We start from the raw sequence: 24,063 nt of genomic DNA on the forward strand, positions 1-24,063 counted from the left end.
AAATATCAAGGGTGCCAACAATTTCGGCCATGACTGTATGTTACATTTAATTCCTAGCCATTTCATGTTCTTGCATGCCTGTAGCACCCACGGGCAAAATAACACAACACAAAAAGGAAATTCACACTGAAGCAACAGAGGTAGAGAAAGCAGAAATGTGTTGTTAAAGTGAAATTCTAAAGCAACTAAATCAGAGTTCTTATAACAGCTACACATGTGATCAATGTTAGTCTGATTGCAGTTTAGCAGTATGTGTAAACTATGAAAGAGGTGTGCCAATTAGCACTGCGAGTTCTTAGCAACTAAAAGACTTTAATAATAGGAACATATTTTATGCAACATGGACAGGCTGACAGGTAAAAGTTACATGCTGAAGTTCACAAGCAGAGATAAAATGTAGGTGGACACAGAAGGGCAATGGACACATAGAGGATTTACTAAACCTTGTGCACACAGAATCTAGTGTAGCCGTGCATAGTACCCCCTCAGCTTCCAGGTTTTATTGTCAAAACTTAAAGGATAAGTTCACCTTTTAGACAAAAATAATACATTTAAATAAAAATAATAATTTGCAGGTAAAAAAATCTGCATTTATTATTTTTGTCTACAGGAGCCTGGAAAGTATTGCACCAGCGATCAGTACATGGCTGATGCCATGAAGGTCTCCTTCAGACCTGTCAGAATATGTGCTTGCCGTATGGGATGTACGGCCAAGCAGATATTCTGACAAGAAGCTTCAATGAACTACCACAGAGCTCCACAGTGCCATGGTAGTTCAATGAAAACTACAAGCCCACAGCCGCTAAGGCTGTCGGGACTTGCAGTTCATTCATTCATTCACGGAAGTGAATTCATATTTGACAGATAGGTGTCCGTTTATGACACACAGAATAGCTGAGATTCAGAGGATCGCAGCTATTCTCTGGTCATTCACAGTTTATGACACCCAGGAGAATATGTTCAGCCCTTCTCTGGAGATCTGTGTTCTCCCTCCAGATTCTCCAGCCCAGAGCTGGAGAATCGGAGGGACCGAAAACTAAGCAGCGATAATTTACCTCTGTTTAGTAAACTGATCTTTTACTGTAATCTCGCGAGATTATAGTAAAATCAGCCGTTTTTCCAGCGTTTGGAGACCGTTCTCCCTTCGTTTGGAGAACTGATCTACATATGCTTCATAAACGGCATTCACAGGAAAACTGTGTTCTCCGAGAATGCCGGAGAACTGAGCAGCGATCTATTACTGCTGGTTCATAAACGGACACCATAGTACGGGAAGACTCCCCGTATTATCTTTCAGAGGGAGGAGGGTGGCTATGGGAACATGTTACATGTTCCACCACCCTAAAAACGGGTGGAACATGTAAAATATTCCCAAAGGTGAACTTATCCTTTAATTGACCAACCTGAAGTTAAAAACTGATTAGTTACTATGCTCAGCTGCGCCAGATTCTATGTGCACCACTTTTAGTAAATGGCCCCCATACTGTTCAACAAACACATAAAGCAAATTTTTTACATTGTGACTTTTGTAATTCGAACATTTTGATACTGATGTCTTATTAATCATTTATATCAATTTGTCCACTACTTTTTAGAAATTCTCTTGACTTGCTCTATAAAACTTCTGAATTATAAAATTATAGAATTTGCTTAAAATTATTAAAGTCACTTAACCATCTTATTTGAGCCTAAATCACATCTTGATCACAACAGTATTTGACTGTTATATAGTTAAAGTCCGTGTTACCCCAACCTTTCATATGTCAGTTGTTATGTGTCTGTTTTACCATGTACTTGAATTAAAATGTATCCTGTTCTCTTTGCATTGCATTGCATTGCTTCCTTTGTGTGAAATACCTACTTTCCCCGCTTTCCTATTTCAAACTAACCACACAAGGCATGCACATCTATCTGAGTGTGTTCGGTTTGCTTCTTTGCATTTTACTTGGAAGCACAGCCTGCCTGTACTCCAGTGGTCAGACTTCTGCTGACACCCCCCCCCCCCCGCCCAGTTCTTCATTCAGAAGGTCAGTGTACTTCAATTTCTCTGCCTCTATTGACACATCCCTCTGCAGTCTCCGTCTAGTCTCCACACTCTAAGCCCCTTATGCAGCTGAGAACGGAGGTCATGTAATTACTTATTAAAAGGAGGTATTTATAGTTTTATATATATATATATATATATATATATATATATATATATATATATATATATATATATACACATACACACACACACACGCATATACATACACATAAATGTTTTGCCTTGCATTTCTATTTGAAACTGAATAGGCTGCTTTACAAGGTAAAAGCTGACATATATTTTAAGGGCCAATTCACACCATGCCCACATCTAAATTCACGATGCGGTGTGATGTGCGATTTCAGCCCTTTCATTTTCAGCCCATTCGATTTACATGCACTACTTTTAGAACGCACTGCAACTGGATCTCATGGTACAAAAGTGCCATGAGATCCAGTGCCGCCAAACGCACTGCATTTGTGACCTGCATTTAGGGCGTCTAACTTTTTATTGACATCCGCTGCTGATCCAAACTGTAGTGCATTTTGCATGCGGTTTGAATGACACAGGAATGCACATTGCATTCCTGTGCGATTCAGATGCAGGCATGGTGTGAACCGACCCTCAATCCTATAACAAAAGCCACACCAAGGGCATATAAACATTTTCGTGCCCCATTTGGTATATGAACCAGGGTCAACCAGCATCTTATATTATTGATAACCATCTCTACCATTTACACAAATGCCATGCACAGAGAGGGTCACATGTGGGTCTGAAATACTGCTATTAGAGCAGGCAGGAAACAGTTCTGGACACTAAAACTGAACTAGGCCATGCCAAGGACCATTTGTCTACTTGAAGTGGTTACCTTCATTGTTATACCACTAAGTCACATCCTAAAATATATATTTTTACAAACAATTAGAGTGTACAGCAAGTTAACAACAGTGTGATATCAGCCATGTCCTTTGCAAGTGAGCTTTGTGGGGGAAGGAGGTGTAATTTTTCTATAATACAGTGGGTCTACAAGCAGATACAAAGTAACTATTTACACTGAAAATTGTACATTTTTAAATGTTTTCCTTGTTTTAATTAGGTATTAATGTAGTTATATTCCCTGTGTTGTTTGCCTGCCTTACCTCACATGTTGTGGCTGCAGTTTGTCAGGATGCTACTCAGATCAAAAGCGTTTGTGCGCCAAAGCAAGCACCTGGCACCATTGCCAGGACTGTGCATGTCTGCGCTTGTCTGCACAAGAATGCGTGCAAATGCAAAGGGAATGCTCAAGAATGCATTAGCAATGCACCAACGCATGGATGCGCACTGGCGCATGCCCATTCAGGCCCTCATTCTTTATAGGGTGGACAGCAGCCTTCAGAGATTTCTGGTTGTCACATGCCTGGCTCCTGTGCTTAACCTTGGCTCCACCTTGACTATGCTCATCTGCTTGATCCTCCATGTATGACCTCAGCTCTGGTGTGGGACTACACCACTTCAGTTGTTCTGCCAGTCAGACCTGCTATCTGCCACAGGTATTATCTACCTCTTGCTGCTGTTCCGGGTATTCACCACTTGGGTGTACTACAACTTACTACCTGAACGCCGTGTCCAACAACTCTACAGCTAGACGTCACCATGAACAGTCTCCAGCTGCCAACCCGTGCTTCTTTGAGCCCTGCATTCCCTGTCCTCCCCTCCAGAGGTGCCTCCCCTCCAGAGTCACAAGGGAAGCCCTCTTGTCACTTTGGCCCCCAACAAGGTACGTGATACTTGTAGTGTCATGGCTGACTGATTTCCCTATGTCCATGTATTCATTCTCCTAGCTTGTCCCTGTTCGGCAAAAGGATAGGCAACATCCTGTTGTCCACTCTGTTGTCCACTCTGTGTTGCATAACATTTGTGTGATTGCTAATGTAAAAAAAAAAAAAATCTCCCAGCTGCATGAATGTGCTCTCTGTGCCTGTGAGTGATATGCCTGCTTGTGTCTGTGTCAGCTCTAATCACTGCTCTTTCAGCAGTTCTAAACTGAGAGACCCAAGGATTGAAGGATATTGTGGGATATATAGTTTCTTCACAAAAATGTCAGTTCTTAGACTACAGACAGAGGTCATATATTAACTTGTGCAGTGTCATTCTGTTGAACACAAACAGAAAGTTTCTTAAAATGGAATGTGGAGATGACACCATGAAACTACATTATCAATGCACATCTTATGCAGGTGAAAAACACAAGGTGCAGATAGTAAGGTTTGCAATGCCTTTATGAAAGGAAATGAGAAAGATAATCATATGGGCTTACCTAGTAATATATCTGGAAGCCACTGAGCACATTATACAGGATATTCCTGGAAAAAAAAGTTGTTAAACTTGGAATATTTGTTCATGTCAACAAGTTATTAACACACACACAGACTTACATTTTTGGTACCTGAACTACATCAAAATACACAGGTGCAATACTAACAACTTTGTAAAAGGATTTATGATGCATCATTACTAAGCCTGTGATTCCCAAACCCCAGCTTCTTTGTTTAACCAAAAAAGTGACCTCATCACTTTTCACTGCAAATAAATTGCACAGTTTGGTCATTTCCCCACCCACAGTCAGCTGACTGGAGAACGCATGTGCAGTACAGCAGAACTCTCATAACGCCATTCCTGTACACTCCCCACCTGTACTTAGGTGTTAAAGTGAATGTAAACCAATAATATGAAAGCAGGTGCCTGCATGTCATTCCCAGTACCTATCAGAGGTGTTTGCAGGCAGTTGCTTTAACAGTTAGCTTTATTTTGTGTGCTTCGCACATGTACTTAAAAGAAAAAAAAAGTGTACAGAGAGTTGTATGTAGGCTGCCTTTTCTAAACCTTCTGAAAAATGGTGGTTAACTAGTTTTCCATAGTTTTAATACATATTGAGCCAGAGGAAAGTCAACTTTATCAGAGGTATATTAAAAAATGTCTGTTTACCTGATTCAGCAGCCATCTGAAAACCCTGCTTAAGATCCAGGATTGGGACACCTGTGGCATTGAGAGAGACTTTTGCCATCCTGCATGGAGACAGATAATCTCCACCTGCGCTCCTGCCTCCCCTCTTTTCCAGTGGACACTCTGAGTGGCCCCATGGGTCTATAACCAGCCTTCTGTGCCTGAACCATGCTGACCCCCTTGAACCTCCACAACCTTCTTTTAATGCAAATGCTCTGAAGTAACAAGGTAAAAATAGTGCATGCCTTCTTCTCACTTACAAAAAGATGTGTATTGTGGATTTTCCAGAAGGTTACCAAGCTGCTGGGCAGGCATAGCAGCAGGACCTGAATTCTCTATGACCTCTTGGTTTGAGCTCTGCAAGCTGCACAGAACAGAGGTCATAGGCATTCCACACCTCCTTCTTAGTATTTCAATAAAGTATAACTAAAGGCAAAACCTTATTTTTAGTTTTGGATAGAGTGGAGAGGGTTTAGAACACCTGTCAGTTTTTATTTCTGTTTGTGCCCCCGGTTAGAGAGATTATTCACCCTCTTTATTAGTCCTGTGCACTGTTATCATTGAAAGTGAAAAAAAATTGCCCAAATTTTGGGTTCATATCAGAACACTAATATAGGGGAAAACTTCCAATGCGGACACTCGTTCTGGTGACCCTATTGACACTCTGAGATTCCCTCACTTTGGAGCGATTTTCTCTCAATACCTGTTTTGGCTATGGAACAGAAAGCTAAGCAAAATCTCACCTATGGGACACAGATGGGGAAAAAAACCCTGACAGGAATTATAACCCTCCCTTAGTGCTCATTCACACATGTGCGGTGTGGATTGAAGATCAGGTTTCACAGCTAATTGATACAGTAGTTGTTCAGTGGTTCAGGTCAGGTTTAGATCAGGTTCAGGACAGGTTTAGATCAGGTTCAGAACAGTATTGTATCTTGTTAACAACAGATGACATGAGCGGTTTAGAAACAGTCCCATAGAAGTCAATAGCCTGTAATCCGCACCTGAACTGGACCGCACCATTCAGAATTCGGACAGCACTCATTTCAATCCGCACTGAATCTCCACTGCCAGTGCACTGGACATATGTGAACAGGTACCATAGGAAGCAATATTATTTCAAATGTCATGCAGATTAGATGCAGTTCAAACCACATCCAATCCACATACACTATATTTCTTAAAGTATTGGGACACCCCTCCAAATCATTGGATCCAGGTGTTCCAATCACCTCTGTGGCCACCGATGTAAAAAAATCAAGCACCTAGGCATGCAGAGTGCTTCAACAAACCTTTGTGAAAGAATGAGTTGCTCTCAAGAGCTCAGTAAATTAAGGCATGGTACAGTGATAGGTTGCCAGCTGTGCAATATGTCCATCCGTGAAATTTCCTTACTACTAAATATTCCACGGTCAGCTCTTAGTGGTATTATAACAAAATGGAAGTAACTGGGAACTACAGCAACTCAACAGCAAGCATAAAAGGGGTAGGCCACGTAAAATGACAGAGCAGGGTCAGTGCATGATGAAGTGCACAGTGCACAAAAGTCGCCAACTGTCTGCAGAGTCAATAGCTAAAGACCTCTAAATTTCATGTGGCCTTCAGATTAGCACAACAACAGTGTGTAGAGAGCGTCATGGAATGGGTTTCCATTGCTGAGCAGCTGCATCCAAGCCTTACATCACCAAGTGCAATGGAAAGCATCGGATGCAGAGGTATAAAACCCCACTGGACTCTAGAGCAGTGGAGATGTGCTCTCTGGAGTGATGAATCACGCTTTTCCATCTGGCAATCCGATGAACGTATCTGGGTTTGGTTGTTGCCAGGAGAACAGTACTTGCCTGACTGCATTGTGCCAAGTGTAAAGTTTGGTGGAGGGGCGCTTATGGTGTGGGGTTGTTTTTCAAGTTCTGGGCTTGGCCCCTTAGTTCCAGTGAAGGGAACTCTTCAGGCGTCAGCATACCAAGACATTTTGGACAATTTCATGCTCCCAACTTTCTGGGAACAGTTTGGGGATGGCCCCTTCCTCTGCCAACATAACTGAACACCAGTGCACAAAGCAAGTTTCATAAAGACATGGATGAGCGAGTTTGGGGTGGAGGAACTTGACTGGCCTGCACAGAGTCCTGACCTCAACCTGATAGAACACCTCTGGGATGAATTAGAAGGGAGACTACGAGTCAGGCCTTCTCGTCCAACATCAGTGCCTGACCTCACAAATGCACTTCTGGAAAAATGGTCAAACATTCCCATAGACACCCTCCTAAACCTTGTGGATAACCTTACTAGAAGAGTTGAAGCTGTTATAGCTGGAAAGGGTGGGCCAACCCCATATTGAACCCTACGGACTAAGACTGGGATGCCATTAAAGTTCATGTGCGTGTAAAGGTAGGCACCCCAATACATTTGGCAATATAGTGTACATGTGAACTGACACTTACTGTGCCAATTAGCTGTGAAGCCTGAGCTTCAGTCCGCACTGCACATGTGTGAATCCACACTCTATTCAGAATGAAAAAAAAAATCTGTCTTTAGGTACACTATAAGCTCCTACATTTGCATAAGGACAGAGCATATACTGTAACTGCACACAACAATGTAGCTCCCATCTGTTCTGCCTTCTCATTTGGTTGATAGCAACAGGAGACAGGGAGGATTTACATGGGGATAGAAGTGCCCTATTACAAGCCCAATTCCTGGTAAAGAATGAAAATAGTTCCTCCAGGTAACTTACTGTTAGGAAATAGCTACATCTCGTTAATCAGAGAAGAGTAGCACCTTCATCACCTCCCACTAATGCTGTGAAACAGAGTCTACAAGATGTTACATTGATAATATGAAATATGAATAGGGCAAGTAACACATATTTGCAAGTATGTAAGACTTTTAACTTGCAATATCAGAGTTTTTGCATTAAGGGTCTGTTCACAGCATGTTTGTGCATTACTGCAGTACACATTACCTGCATTGATGTATGCATTTTGAATGACACCTTAATGCACCTTCTGAGGGACATGCGCTGTGGTGCAATGCACTTTCATAAGATACCGCATACACTACTTTTTAGCAAAGAATCACACCGCAATGCACATCCATGCATTGCCCTGCACCACAAGTAGAATATTCCCATCACATACATTTCTAGAGATGGTTTAAAGGATAAGTTCACCGTTGGAACACGTTTTTAAGGTGGAACATGTAACATGTTCCCATAGCTGCAGCCGTGCCCACCGCCCCCCCCCCCCCCTCTGACAGATAGTATGGGGACACTTCTCCCCGTACTGTCAAATTTAAGAATACGCTCCGCTCACATGGCCGCGTCATTCATTCATGGACTTCCGTGAATTAATGAAGTGCAAGTCCCAACAGCCTTAGCGGTTGTGGGCTTGTAGTTTTCAACTAACTACCACGGCGCTAGTTCATTCATTCTTCCTGTCAGAATATCTGCTTGCTCATACATCCCGTATAGCTAGCAGATATTCTGACAGATCTGCAGGAGACCTGCATGGCATCAGTGATCTACTGATCGGTGGTGCATTACTTTTCAGGCTTGTTTGGACAAAAATAATAAATGCACATTTTTTTACCTGCGAAAAAATGTGCATTTATTATTTTTGTCCAAAAGGTGAACTTATCCTTTAAAGCAAATGAATGCTGTAGCAACTACCAGCTGGAAGCTGGTATCTACACAAGCCAAAACATATTGCCAGCACACCACCGGTACTCAAGATAGTGCCCAAATATGTATTAAAGTGATCAGATCACAGCAATAAACTGCCACTTTTCATGGCCATCCAGGACTTCTACATCGTGGTCCCAAAATGTAGTAATCTACTGCTATGATGCAAACACTTTAATAAATTTTTGGACGCTATCTTGAAGATCCATGATGCATTGGTAATATATGTTTTGACTTGGACTGAGTAGAGAGAAAACAGGCATCAACAGCGAGGCTCTTTCTGTCCATACATCATACATCAGCATCAGAGGTTGGTCATCAGCTCTGAGGAAAGGGATTTGTCCCCGAAACGCGTCAGCCATTTGACCGCACTGACAGTGAGAACACCTTGCCCGCCGTTGTGGCCATTGTAATTTTTCTATGCTTTTTAGATACATGCTTCGTCTGTGAGTATGTTTTTATTATTTCATTCCTACAATAAACCTTGGATAATGCACTAGGTGTGTGCGCCACCTGTTTTCTCTCTATCCAGTGGCTGATTTCCCCATCTGAGGAGGGCTGCACCCCTGGAACATTTCCTTTGGTTGTCGCTGTCCTGGTACCCTTGGCTTCCCTTTTGGCTGTGCATATCCTGAGGCGCTGGAGAGTACATACGATATCCGTTTTTGACTTGGACTGCCTACAATGAAGGTCCATCGCAAGATGCATCAGGGTGCCATTCAGAATGAATGCCACCACATTTCAACACCTCATTAAACCTGCCTCACGTAGCAGTGTCGCTTGGGTTACCACAAAAACACGTGAGGACAGACCCTTAAAAAATAACAACTTTAAGTTGAACTTGAAGGACAAACTGTAAGTACATGAGGCTCTAACTAACTGTGCTCATAACCAATTAACCAATGATTTAAAATAAAGTATGGGTGTTTCCATTGGTAATCTAACTTTGGTGTGAAGTACTTTAAAATAGAAATCTAATACAAGACAGGCTGCAGCTATTGTGTCTCTCTCAATTACGCCTGTGATGGATATGGGAGCATGCTGTCTGTGCAGGTTTTTCAGACTTGGCAAGGCATATGAAGGGTGATGATTTAGTGGCTGTTTAGAAATGTTTACTTTCTGTAAATTAACATTCCCCAGGGGAGATGCAATGATGTGTATGAAGCACAGAGCGACACTCCTCACCACTCCAAACTATCATGCTGGTGCTTTTTATGAATTAATTTATAACAGCCACGCCAGGCTCACCCATCATCTGCCAGATACTGACGTAAAAACGTTTTGTGAATCAAGGTCTAAGCCACAATTCTTCTAATACCTCCGTTCTCGGACCTGGCACAATTCAAGCTGCCTCCACAAAAACAGCTTATTGAAGCAAACACTTAGGCAATTATTTAATAACGTGTTGAAAACAGCAATTAAGATCTGCACCCCACAGCAGCCAATTACATATTAGCTTTTACCAATGTGGTGCAGCCAGGCTAATGAATGCTTAGTGAAAATGGTTTATTATGAGTTCACCTTACAGCTGTTGTTACCGTTAGGCTAGAATTACAATGTCAGTGAGTTATTAAAAAAAAAAAAGAAGCAGGTGATCTAGTGACCAAAATGTCATCTATTTATTTATTTCAGGTACTTATATAGCGCCGTCAATTTACGCAGCGCTTTACATATATATTGTACATTCACATCAGACCCTAACCCTCAAGGGGCGTACAATCTAAGGTCCCTAACTCACATTCATACATACACATACTAGGGACAATTTAGACAGGAGCCAATTAACTTACCAGCATGTCTTAGGAGTGTGGGAGGAAACCGGAGACCCGGAGGAAACCCACGCAGGCACAGGGAGAACATGCAGGTGGTGCCGTGGTTGGGATTCGAACCGGCGACCCTAGTACTGCCAGGCGGAAGTGCTAACTGATGATATGCAATTCCTTACAATTTTCAGTCAAGCAATTAGTTACTTTTAAAAATGAAGGAATGCTCAACAGGTCATTGTCTGTACTCCAAATTACACAAAGTCAAGGTAAGAGGCAACTAATCACAGCAGCCATCCAGAAGATATGGAGAAAAAAATCACTTCTACTACCAATGCACTTTTGGAGCATTGTGCTAGACAGAGTCTGTAATCGCTTATGTCTCTGGTGCCCAACCTGTGCCCGGGGACCACATGTGATCCTTTGGTCATTTTTGTGTGGCCCTTGGGGCCTCTGCAGATATTAATCTGTCTTTGTCTATTGGCCTGTTAGAGCAATGATCTCTAGAAGTCTCATGTAATGTGCCTCCAGTCTATGTCTCAGGAACCATGTTCCCTCCTATAGTATGTGCACAGTCTCTGGCCATCTTCTTCAGCATGTGTGCATTCTCTGATCATCTCTTGTAACATGCCCATAGCTTCAGACCATCTCATGTAAGAAGTCTGCAGTCTCTGACCATCTCTTGTATCATGCCTGTAGTCTCTGACCTTTTCTTGTATCATGCCTGTAGTCTCTGACCATTTCTTGTATCATGCCTGTAGTCTCTGACCATTTCTTGTATCATGCCTGTAGCCTTTGGCAATCTCTTGCATCATGCCTGTAGTCTCTGACTATTTCGTATCGCATATCCACAGTCTCTGACCATTTCTTTTATCATGCTTGTAGTCTCTGATCATCTCTTGTAGCATGTCCACAGTCTCTGACCATTTCTTTTATCATGGCTGTAGTCTCTGATCATTTCTTGTAGCATGTCCACAGTCTCTGGCCATTTTTGTTATCATACCTGTAGTCTCTGATCATCTCTTGTAGCATGTCCACAGTCTCTGACCATTTCTTTTATCATGGCTGTAGTCTCTGATCATCTCTTTTAGCATGTCCACCGTCTCTGACCATTTCTTTTATCATGGCTGTTCTCTGATCATTTCTTGTAGCATGTCCACAGTCTCTGGCCATTTCTTTTATCATGGCTGTAGTCTCTGATCATTTCTTGTAGCATGTCCACAGTCTCTGGCCATTTCTTTTATCATGGCTGTAGTCTCTGATCATCTCTTTTAGCATGTCCACAGTCTCTGACCATTTCTTTTATCATGGCTGTAGTCTCTGATCATCTCTTGTAGCATGTCCACAGTCTCTGGCCATTTTTGTTATCATACCTGTAGTTTCTGATCATCTCTTGTAGCATGTCCACAGTCTCTGACCATTTCTTTTATCATGGCTGTAGTCTCTGATCATCTCTTTTAGCATGTCCACAGTCTCTGACCATTTCTTTTATCATGGCTGTAGTCTCTGATCATCTCTTGTAGCATGTCCACAGTCTCTGACCATTTCTTTTATCATGGCTGTAGTCTCTGATCATTTCTTGTAGCATGTCCACAGTCTCTGGCCATTTTTGTTATCATACCTGTAGTCTCTGATCATCTCTTGTAGCATGTCCACAGTCTCTGACCATTTCTTTTTTCATGCCTGTAGTCTCTGATCATCTGTTGTAGCATGTCCACAGTCTCTGACTATCTCTTGTATCATGTTCTCAATCAATTACCATCTCTTGTATGATGCCTGTAGTCTCTAACCATTTCTTGTACAATGCCTGTAATCTATGACCAGCTCTTGTATCATGTCCATCGTCACTGACCATCACTTGTATCACACTCGTAGCCTTTGGACATATCTTGTTGTGTGTCTGCAGTCTCTGAGACTGATTATTCACTGGATAGTACATGTGGCCCTATGTCAAAGGCCATACGTGAGGCCCTCCATATCAAAAAGCTTGACCACCACTGGCTTACATCATTACATGACTAATAATTGCCAGAGAACGTAGACCAAAAAAAAGCAATATTATCCAAAGCAGGCAATCACATGGAAATTTAGTTAAAAAGTGGGGCAGTTAATTGATAATCTTGTTCAATATTTGCTGTTCTTGTTTTCTTCAGTTCAGCTTCTTGATTTATCTATAAATGTCCAGCTAAAAAAGACAATATAAATAATTGTAATGTCATTATTGACATTGATGCAGCACCTTCTGATCCAGGTACTGTCCAGGAAGTGCTTTCTGATAAATACAGTTCTGCTCAATTCTAAGATACTGTACTATGAAAAGATATCTGAGGCAGCAAAGATGGCAAATTTGTGATGAGAAGCAAAAAACACAGGAAAGCGAGAGGAGATGGAAATCTAACCAGAGTATTGTACACGGAAATAATTCTGCCAGTAGCAGTTACAGTACATGATCTGAGGTTAGACAGCCGGAAGGAACTGGGCAGACTGTGTGAAATGTGGTATCAATCCCATATCACTTTCTCCTTCTGCCTAAGCTATATTTAGATTAGGCACAGCACCATTTGGCAATGTGATAATTGTTAGGACAGATTATTGAAATCAATGAAAATAATGGATTTTTTCAAGCTGAATTTAGAGGCATATTGCTCAGCAACCAAAACCTTTTAAATTCAATTTCATGGGCGATTAACCCATGTTTATGAGCGAAAACAGAGTTGTAACGTGGGTCCATTTAAACATTTTCCAATGAACACATGAAAACAAAACTTTTTGAACAAAACTTTTTTCCTTTACAATACACAAAAGGGTAGCCCCAGTTGCAACTTGCCATTAATTGAGTCTTATTTCAATGTGCTTTGAATTAACTTTTGAATTCTAAGCAATTCTAAAATGTAATTTAGGGTAATTTAGTGTATCACCCTCCTAGAAAGGTGCTAGGTTTAGATAGACAGATTTAGACTGTTTTTTGATAGGTAAATTTAGTTGTCACACTGTACACATTGTGGTTGTAATAGCTGTTTGGTAAAAACGTAACTTGCACACTGTAATCAGTGTTGCTGAGTTCTGTTAGTTAGGTCTGCTCAGTTATTCAGCTGATGCCAGTTTGATAGCTTCCTCTGCCTCCAGAAATCTTGAGAAGTTTCTGGATGGTAGGTGTAGAGGTATGCAGATTGAAGATGGGAGCATGAATATTGATACAGCTCTGGCCTATCCCAGAGAGGCAGGCTCTGATGGCGCGCTGGGACACTGTATATATTCAGTGGGCACACTGAGTTATGGGTCTTTCCTGTATAGCATTGTTCCAACCAGGTAATGCAGCTGGATCTACTGCTGTGGACCTCAGGTGAGCAACCTCAGGGCCCGAATTCTGAGACTCGGGTTCTGCTAAAGCCAACTAAGGGGCCGTCTACTGAAGATCTGGTTTTGTATCAAGGAGGAAGGTGACCTGCAGTTCTTGGGCCTTGTGAGTAAAGACACTTCTAGACTACCTTAGAGACTGTGTGCTACTTAACCCCCTCTGGTGCTAGGGAGTCTGCTGCATGTCTAGCTAACGGGGACACCGAGTGGTGTTCCGAAGAGCTTTGTCCACTTAATACCCTACGTAAAAGGACTCTGCTTTAGATACTACTACTACTGCTGCCTTAAAGCTGAAGTCTACTGTTTGTTTCAAGCACAGATTTCGTCATAGCTTATCCGAAAGAATACCTAAAGTCCCCAGCTGTACATAGTTCTTTTTTTTGGAGTATCCAACCTAATTCCGTCAACCCTATCCAAGTTCTCCAAAAATAAAAACAAGAAAAACAACACCCCTAGACTGGTCACTGACGGAAGAGGTGTATGAGCCTATGGGGTTTATTTACTAAAGCTGGAGAGTCCAAAATCAGACTCCCTTCTGCATAGAAACCAATCAGCTTCCAGGTTTCATTGCCAAAGCTTCATTGAACAAGCTGAGGTTAGAAGCTGATTGGTTTCTATGCAGAAGGGAGTCTGATTTTGAACTCTCCAGCTTTAGTAAATAAACCCCTATGTGTCTGGCTGTGGGGAAAAACTTTGTGGAAGTCTTGGACATTATTCATGCGGCCCATACAGGAGTGGCACTACACTCATAATTTATTTATTCAAATACCCAAATCTGTTTGTATTGTAGCTTTCATAATCACTTGCCTACTGGGCACTTACACCCCCTTCCTGACAAGGCCAATTTTCAGCTTTCAGTGCTGACGCACTCTGAACGACAATTTTGACTTTTTTTCACACAAATAGAGTTTACTTTTGGTGTTATTTAATCGCCACTGGGCGTTTTATTTTTTGCGCTATAAACAAAAAAAAGCAAACAATTTGAAAAAAAAAGTTTCTCTGTTCTATTATAAAATTTAGCAAACAAGTAATTTTTCTCCTTCACTGAAGGCAGCACTGATGGGCACTGATGAGGTGGCACAGATAGGCAGCACTGACAGGCACTGATAGGCTGCACTGATAAGGTAGCACTGATGAGGCAGCACTGGTGGGCATTGATGAGGAGGCACTGATGATGCTGCACTAATAGGCGGCACTTATGGGCACTGATAGTCAACACTGCTGGGTGGCACTGCTGGACACTGGTGGGTGGCGCTGCTGGGCACTGGTGGGTGGCACTGCTGGGTAGAACTGCATGGCACTGATCATCAGGGCACTGATCATCAGTGCCCTGATGATCAGTGGTGATCTCCTCTGTGACAGCTGCTGGTTATTGGCAGTACTTTCCTCACACTGTGACAGCGTGAGGAAAGTGCTGCCAATAATTGGCAACTGTATTTACTCTGTGATATGCTGTGTTTTTGGATACTGCTGATCATGTGGTAAAAGGCCACTGTGATTGGCCTTTTACCTCATCACATGGGGGTGCGCAGGAGTGCGTGTTCTGGGAGGACGTCATATGATGCCCTCCCAGAACTGGGTAACCGCGCTGTAGCCATCATTTGGCTATAGCGCGGTTACCTGGTGGTTAAAATAATAACTCCAGGCATGGGTATTTTATACTGTATGTAGTTACATGGTCCAGCTTAGACCAATGTAACTATGTATATACCATAGCTGGCAGTTGTCCCTGGCAGCTGAAAAATCATTGAAATAGACACTGCTACGGATCCTGTGCAGAGCGGTTGGCCTGCTACTTTCTGAACACAGGAGGTCAGCTGCTCGACACGGGTGTCATTCATAGATTGCTTTGCAGTCTCTCAATGAATTTTAAGTGTTCTCTAATTAGACTACATCAAAAAATTATAGAAAGAGGACACTTTGTACTTTAGTGGTGCTGAAAGACAAACAAGCTAAAAAAGAAAATCTTACCACCTTTTTTAAAAAAAAAAAGTCAATTAAAAACATGTATACACAATTAAAACAATTATTCTGATTAAAAATCCCTATTCATTGTAATAGACTCCCCTTACAATTACCAATGTTACTTATGACATACCAGATTCTCTCAAAGTATATATAGGGGGTCCTCTACACTTTTAGTCTCTATGCATTTCACAGGATAGACCCACTTTTTCAGGCTGACTTCAAGGGATATGGTTACATAGTTAGTCTGGCTGAGAAAAGACAAAACGTCCATCCAGTTCAACCATAAAAAAAAAAAAAAAAAAGTTATAATGCTATAACCACAGTTGATCCAAAGGAAGGCAAAAAAACCAGCAAAGCATGATCCAATTTGCTCCTGCAGAGGAAAAAATCCTGCCTGATCCCCCAAGAGGCAATCGGATATTCTCTGGATCAACTTTACCTACAAATGCTAGTATCCAGTTATATTCTGTGTATCCAAGAAAGAATCCAGGCCTTTTTTAAAGCAATCCACTGAGCTGGCCAGAACCAACTCTTGAGGGAGTCTATTCTCACAGCTCTTACTATGAAGAAACCTTTCTGTATTTGGAGATTAAATTTATTTTCCTCCAGACGTAAAGAGTGCCCCCTTGTCCTCTGTGATGACCACAAGGTGAATAACTCTACACCGAGTTCACTATTTGAACCACTGATGTATTTATACATGGTGATCATATCCCCCCTTATGTATTATACATGGAGATCATATCCCCCCTTAATCTCCTCTTCTCAAGAGAGAATAAATTCAGTTCCTCTAATCTTTCCTCATAGCTAAGCTCCTCCACCAGTTTGGTTGCCCTTCTCTGCACTTTCTCCAGTTCCCCAATGTTCTTTTTGTGAATTGGTGCCCAAAATGTAACTGCATATTCCAGATGAGGTCTTACTAATGATTTGTACCGGGGTAATATGATATCTCTCGCTCTCTGGAGTCTATACCTCTTTTAATACAAGAGAGGATTTTGCTCGCTTTAGTAACCGCAGCTTGGCATTATTAAGCTTATGATCTACCAGAACCCCCAGATCCACTGCACAGTTTGGTGTCATCTGCAAAGACTGAAATGGTATTTTTAATCCCAGACCCTATATCGTTTGTAAATCTATATGTAATCTGAATCATTATAAAAAGCAAAACACAAATTTATATACACATACTATACTGTATACAAAATATATACCATGGCCATACCAACAGATCCTTACATTACCATACATGCCATCATACACAATCAGACTTCCATCAATCAACCCTCCCATCCTCACCAGATATGAGAAAGGGAGGGTCAATTGATGGAAGTCTGAATCTGTATGATTGTATTTATGGTGATGTAGGTATGGTTATGGTGTGAGATAGATGTGATGTGGTAGTTTGTGGTATGTGTGTATTGATAGAGGGAACTATGATATAGGGGCACATATGCAGAGTAAGTTGGAGTCCTATCCAGATATTGTTTCAATTTGCAGATGGACCTGGTTTGGGCTGGCATGAAGCTTTTGAAAAATTAATAAACTGGGTACTCCACAATCTATAAAATAGTATATATGAGAATGTCTTGGTAAAAACTCTTATCCTAGGTCTATTCAACTTAATCTACATTTTGCCATGTAACACATATTAGACACTCTTCGTCCCTTTTTTAGTTTGTTCTTTGTAGGGATGATATAACTATTAGAAAAAGTGATCTAAACTGGTTTAGCTCTCTGTTTTCCAACTCTCTAGTGGCCTTACGTGAATGAGCTATGGTTTAATGATATGGTCCCACCACTCCTTGATCACACTCTGTCCATTTGATGTCATCATGTAGGTGCAACTTATAAAACATTCTTCCTAGATACTTTCATAGATACTGTGCATTAACAGTAATGGGAATTTAATCCTTGCTGCCTTTTGCGTTTCAGACTACAATTCCCATGATCCTGAATCTTTCCTGGCTATAGTTCTCACTGTCAGTGATCCGGGTGTGACCAGAAATGTGTGGACTGACACAGGGAAGTAGCAGGCTTCAGGAACACAGGCGTAGTCAGGCCTGGAGAGGTGGAATGGTCAGGCGGGCCGTAAGGTACTGTCAGGCACCGCCCGGCGGGATCTCTAGTGACCCACAGAACAGGATTCCCCAGGGCGCGGAGTCTAAGCCCCAGTCTGCCTTTTCACCAGAGCCCCTGATGGTGGGGATGGACTTGGCGCAGGACTCAGACCAGGTCGCGGCCCCTGAGTGCACCCAACTGTGGTAGAGGGGTCCGCCGAGGGTATGTACCGGGAAAAAGCCTGATGTGAAGGGGCTGGCAGGTTTGGACAGTAGTGACTGGATCCATGCGGGATGGATGGATCATCTGGGTAGCGTCAGGCGTAGTCAGGCAGGCCAGGTCAGCAACATGCGGGCAGTGAGGTACTGGAGGAGCAGGCAGAGAATAGTCAGGGTCACAAGCCGGGTTCAGTAACTCACGGGCAGCTCGGTACAGAGGATCAGGCAGAAGGATGGTCAGGCAAGCCAGGGGTTCAACAGGAGACGGTCAGCAGAGGTCAGGATCAAAGCAGGGTCAGCAACTAGGCAGATAAGCAGGAACACAGGATACCAGGTACAGGGGCTCATGGGAAACATACACCAAGGCACTGACTGCAGGTCTGGCCATTCCTTAAATACACCTCCTGCAATCAGCCCCAGGTGTTGGCTGACTGCAGGAGTGAGCTTCTGGCTGCTGAGAGCACCTGCTGGTCACCCTGGTACTGCAGCCCACAAGGCAGGTGAGTCCCACCACCAGTGCTGAGTCCATTCCTGACACTCCCTCTGTTGTCTGGAGGGGATTGTGCAACACAACATTCAGCATAACAGCAGAAAGTGAAAATAAACTGGGTAAAGAGGGAAATGTCTCCTTTGCCATGTTTCTGTAGTCCAGCACCTGACTGCATATGCATTTTCTAAATCTGTAACAAGTTCATTATTCATTTCTAAGCCAATAAACCTGCCACAAACATAAGCAACCAGTTTTACTCTCTTTCGTACATAAAATTTTACTTTCAAGTATGGTGAATGCAGTAGAGTTTCTTACCTTTTTTAATATGGAAGAACCCTTGAAATCATGTTCTCTTCTCAGGGAACACCTGCTAATAATTGCTATAGGTATAGCTCACAGTGCAGATTAGTTTGATGGTAACTGGAAGAATACTCCTTACCAGGGGTGGACTGACCATTTGGAAACTCAGGCACTGCCCGAGGGCCCGGGGTCGGTAGGGGGCCCCATGAGACGCCCCTGGTACCTTTTTCATAGGCTTTTTTGAGTTTGGGCAAGGACACAGGGGCCCCATGATCCCCTATTGCCTGGGGGCCCCATGAGTTGTCAGTCCGCCCCTGCTCCTTACATTTGTAGATATTGGGAAGAATTCCCCCCTTCCCCCTTGCAGACAGCTAAAAGGATCATTGATGCCAACTGTTACTTAGCTGAGAGGTAAAAACTGTTCATTGCTCAAGAAACCCCTGCAACTTCAGGAGGAACCCTAGTGGAGAATGACTGCTGTAGAGGAACTGGGGAAGATTCGTTTTGCAGAAGGAGTGAGACTCCAAAATGGGGTGAATTGGGCTACAAAACAAGGCAGGGAGATCTCACTACTGGAATATTCAAGATATAGGCCAGGATATAACCGAGTGAGAGCGGAGTGCCACTTTTGGGGAGACTGACCAGTTAGGTAACTTAAACCTACTCGGGGAAGGAAAGTTTCAGCAGGAAAAAACAATCAGTACTTCTGGTTTGTGAATGGCAAAAAAAAAAAAAAAATCTTGTGATTAATCTTAAGGATTAAAGAGAAATATCTAACCTAGCCTGATCAGACCCTTCATCTATCAGCTAGGATTCCCCCACATATAAATATTACAGAACTGTATACATGGCTCTTAGCAACATCCCCGACATACAACACAGTCAGATACTTTTGCTATATCACACTTTCCCGGCCAAGAAAAACGCTCCTACGCAGCTTCAGATTTATTACGAAAGGCCTAAGCAACCACTCTTTACTTTGCAGAGATGGATAAACCTGTAACATTTGCCTTGGCTATAAAAATTATGTACGCCATCAAATTTTTAATACCAAACATGCATTATCGCTGAGTCTCCGCAGGCCTATTTAATTGGGGTTTATGTCTTATAATTAATTACACTCTAGCAAGGTTTTCAATCCATCTAGCAGTGTCTGTCTGGATATTGTAAGAACGAGCCACAGGTTGGCATGCACACTGGCCTAGTGTTCAGTATTTTTCTGTTAACTACTGCTTGAATTGTAATATTGCAAGCCACTGAGTGCACCACAAAGAGGCATCTGTTATTTTTAAATTAGAACATATATCATAAAGTCTATCAGTTTAAACTCTGCTAAGTATCATTTACATTAATATACATAACTTAATCATTTTTGAAAAATCAACAATTCTCCCAGTGATTAAACAAAAACCACTTTGCATGGCATTCGCATGCTATTTAAATACCAGGAAACTTTGAGAGTAGCCATGAGAAGAATGATTTTGGTGAAACTGATTACTGTACCTGGAAAAATGACCAGTTTAGTAGAAGCAGAATTTCTTGGTTTTGCCTGTTCAGCTCCTTATGCAGGCCATAGATGGGTCGAAAATCGGCCAATTTTTCGGCCGAAAATAAAATCGGCCGATTTTCGGATCGTTAGTGGGCTAATTGTTCAGCCGTTTTTTGGTATTTTGGCAGATTTTTTTTATCGGTAAAGTTGGAAAAAAATCGGCCGATTTTGCCGATCGGTCGATTTTCGCAGCAATGATGGGCAAATCGGCCGATTTTTTACCGATAAAAAAATCTGCGCATGAGCAGTGACCTGCAAGAGGAAGACAAAAAGAAGAAGAAAAAGAAGAAGAGGATGAAAAAGAAGAAGAGGAAGAAGAGGATGAAGAAGAACAAGAGGATGAAGAAGAGGAAGAAGAAGAAGAGGAAGAGAAGAAGAAGAAGAGGATGAAGAAGAAGAGGATGAAGAAGACGAGGATGAAGAAGAAGAAGACGAGGATGAAGAAGAAGAAGAAGAAGAGGATGAAGAAGAGGATGAAGAAGAGGATGAAGAAGAGGATGAAGAAGAAGAAGAAGAGGAAGATGAAGAAGAGGAAGAAGAGGATGAAGAAGAAGGCGAGGATGAAAAAGAAGAGGTATTCCAGTCTGGCAAAAAAGTGTCCCTGCAGAGAGCTCCTCTATTTCTTTGACAGTACCTTGACATTTATAGCGGTTGCAACAATGTACCTATTTGTTTCCAAATAAAAACATCTGTATCCGAAATGGATACAAATAGATACATTGTTGCAACCGCTATAAATGTCAAGGAACTGTCAAAGAAATAGCGGAGCTCTCTGCAGGGACACTTTTTGCCGGCTGTAGACGGGATGAAAATCGGACGATTTTTGTTATCATTGCTGGTAACGTCGGCCGCTTGAACGACCGATTTTTCAGTTTTTTTTAAGAAAAATCGGCCGATTTTCGACCCGTCTATGGCCTGCATTAGGGGTTTATTTACTAAAGCTGGTTCACCCAGAATCTGGTGCAGCTGTGTATGGTAGCCAATCAGCTTCTAACCTCGGCTTGTTCAATTAAGCTTTAGCAATAAAACCTGGAATCTGATTGGCTTTGATGTAGAAGTGCACAATTTTGGAAATTACCCAGCTTTAGTAAATAAACCCGTGTATGTTTTGCCTCATTTAAGGTGTCTTGATTGTTAAGGGTTAAACTCCATGGGGTTGATTTACTAGAACTGGAGAGTGCAAAATCTGGTGCAGCTGTGCATGGTACCCAATCAGCTTCTAACTTTACCTTGTTCAGTTACCCTAGGTCAGCAATGGGCAAACTACGGCCTGCGGGCCGTATACGGCCCGGCGGACCTTTTAATCCGGCCCGCGGAGCTAGGCTCCCGCTAGGCTCCTCTCACAGTCCGCCCTGAAGACCGGTGTAGCATGAAAATCTGTCTCCTATGAGGATCTGTCCCCCTCGACGTATCTGCGCATGTGCCGGAGATCGCCGATCGGCTGCTAATGCCTGAAACTGGCACATGCGCAGATACGTCGAGGGGGACAGATCCTCATAGGAGACAGATTTTCATGCTACACCGGAACGGCGCGGGAACACGGCGAGAGGAACGCGCGGAGCAAAGGTAAGTGAATTGACACAGGGGGGGACTTGGGGACTTAATATGGGGGATGAATTAATATGGGGAATGAATTACTATAGCGGGAATGAATTACTATATGGGGGATGAATTACTATATGGGGGATGAATTACTATATGGGGGATGAATTACTATGGGGGATGAATTACTATATGGGGGATGAATTACTATGGGGGATGAATTACTATGGGGGATGAATTACTATATGGGGGATTAATTACTATATGGGGGATTAATTACTATGCTTACTATGGGGGAATATTACTATACTTACTATTGATGACACATACACATCATTCATCTACTCTTGGTCCGGCCCACGTGTCCAATATATGAACCCATTGCGGCCCTCAAGTCAAAAAGTTTGCCCACCCCTGCCCTAGGTTCTAAGCGTTTTCTGCAGTGGTTTTCCTTTTGCAGAAATGCAGTACAGTCCATTTAACATGATTTCCTATGGGACATGTTCAGACCTGTGCGTTTTCACCCGGTATATTTTTTGGAAAGGGTCAGGGACTTTTTTTTTAAAACAAAACTGTTGCGTTTTTGTTTCTATAGACCTTAATGTAAACGATGCAGAAAAGCATTTATTGCGTTTTGCTGTGTTTTTGCCGCATTTTTTATGCGTTTTAAATCTGCCTGGCAACAATAAAAATAAAAAAATGAAAAGAAAAAAAAGTGGCAAAAACACGCAAAACACAATGCAAAAATGGCTCAAACGCAACCTGCATAGGTGTGAACATAGCCTTAAAGTGGAACTTCACCCAAAAGGGGAAGTTCAGCTTGTTTGCACCCCCTCCACTGCCACTTTTGGCACTTTTTGCGTGGGAGGGGGTTTTGACAGGTACCCGCTCCCACTTCCAGGTCAGATTGCCTTGGTGGTCTGTGAGGAACTTCGGTCCCCTCCTCCTTCCCCTGCAGCCTTCTGGAACACACACATATCTCAGAAGACTGCGGAACCATCCACAAAGCGCAGCGCGGCTAGCGCATGCGCAGTAGGAAACTGGCTGTGAAGCTGGAAGGCTTCATTGCTGGTTTCCCTTACCTAAGATGTTGGTGCGCCTGCACCCAAAGCAGACTGAAGAATCGGCTCGGGTGAGGACATTGCTGGATCTCTGGACAGGTAAGTGTCCTTTTATCAAAAGTCAGCAGCTACGGTATTTGTAGCTGCCGACTTTTAATTTTTTGGGGGAGACTGAAACTTCTCTTTAAGTTTTGACAAAAACCTGGAAGCTGATTGGTTTCTCTGCAGAGATGCACCAGGTTGTGCACTCTCCAATTTTAGCAAATTAAATCCCATGTTTAATTAAGAACTCAGTGACTGAACTCTGAAGTGCGAGGAGATTCTATGACACAAACTAGCTGGGGAAAAGAAGTGGCAGTCACTTGGAATAAAGTGATTCTAAAGGCTTAAATTAAAAAGAAACAAAAATCATCTATACTTACCTGCTGTGTGCAGTGGTTTTTCACATAGCAGATCGGATCCTCCTCTTCTCGGGTCCCCCGCTGACGCTCCTGGTCCCTCCCTCCTGTCGAGTGCCCCCACAGCCAGCAGCTTGATATGGGGGCACCCAAGCATGCGCACTTTCCAGCCACTGCTCTGTATGTCCATTCACACATAGAGCCGCGGCTCGAACCTGCCCCCTCTCTCTTCTCATTGGCTCACTGGCTGTGATTGACAGTAGTCAATGTCACAGCCAATAAGAAGAGGAAGTTCAGGGATAGCCAAGGTTTCAGTGAACATCGCTAGATTGAGAGGGGGCTTAGGTGAGTATTAGGGGGGGCTGGGGGGGATGCTGCACAGAGAAGGTTTTTTTCCTTCATGCATAGAATGCATGAAGGTTAAAAACCTTGAGCCTTTACAACCACTTTAATATATATCTAGCAAATACGGCTGAGGATATCAAAAGGACACTGCCACATATAATGTCCTGATAGGATTCCAAATATCTCAAACGAGGGCCCATCCACAACCTGTGATATCAGACAGCAGAGGGTCAACTCCTGGATTTGTAAAAAAATTTCTATGAGGTTTTTAAAACTGACATATGATATAAGAAGACTAATTCAAATCACTTATCTTTCATT

The 24,063-nt window shown here is 42.6% G+C and overlaps 1 long non-coding RNA gene across 1 annotated transcript; it reads left to right on the forward strand.

Annotated features, from left to right (window-relative positions):
- The first annotated feature begins 5,017 nt into the window (after positions 1 to 5,017).
- LOC149465786 (uncharacterized) lies at positions 5,018 to 9,632 on the forward strand. The gene is made up of 2 exons (XR_016312217.1): positions 5,018 to 5,242; positions 9,226 to 9,632. It is a non-coding gene; the product is annotated as an uncharacterized LOC149465786 (long non-coding RNA).
- Positions 9,633 to 24,063: the final 14,431 nt, after the last annotated feature.

Source organism: Staurois parvus, unplaced genomic scaffold, assembly GCF_062004578.1.
Source record: "Staurois parvus isolate SC_StPar_1 unplaced genomic scaffold, SC_StPar_1.0 ptg000137l, whole genome shotgun sequence".
Taxonomy (NCBI): Eukaryota; Metazoa; Chordata; class Amphibia; order Anura; family Ranidae; genus Staurois; species Staurois parvus.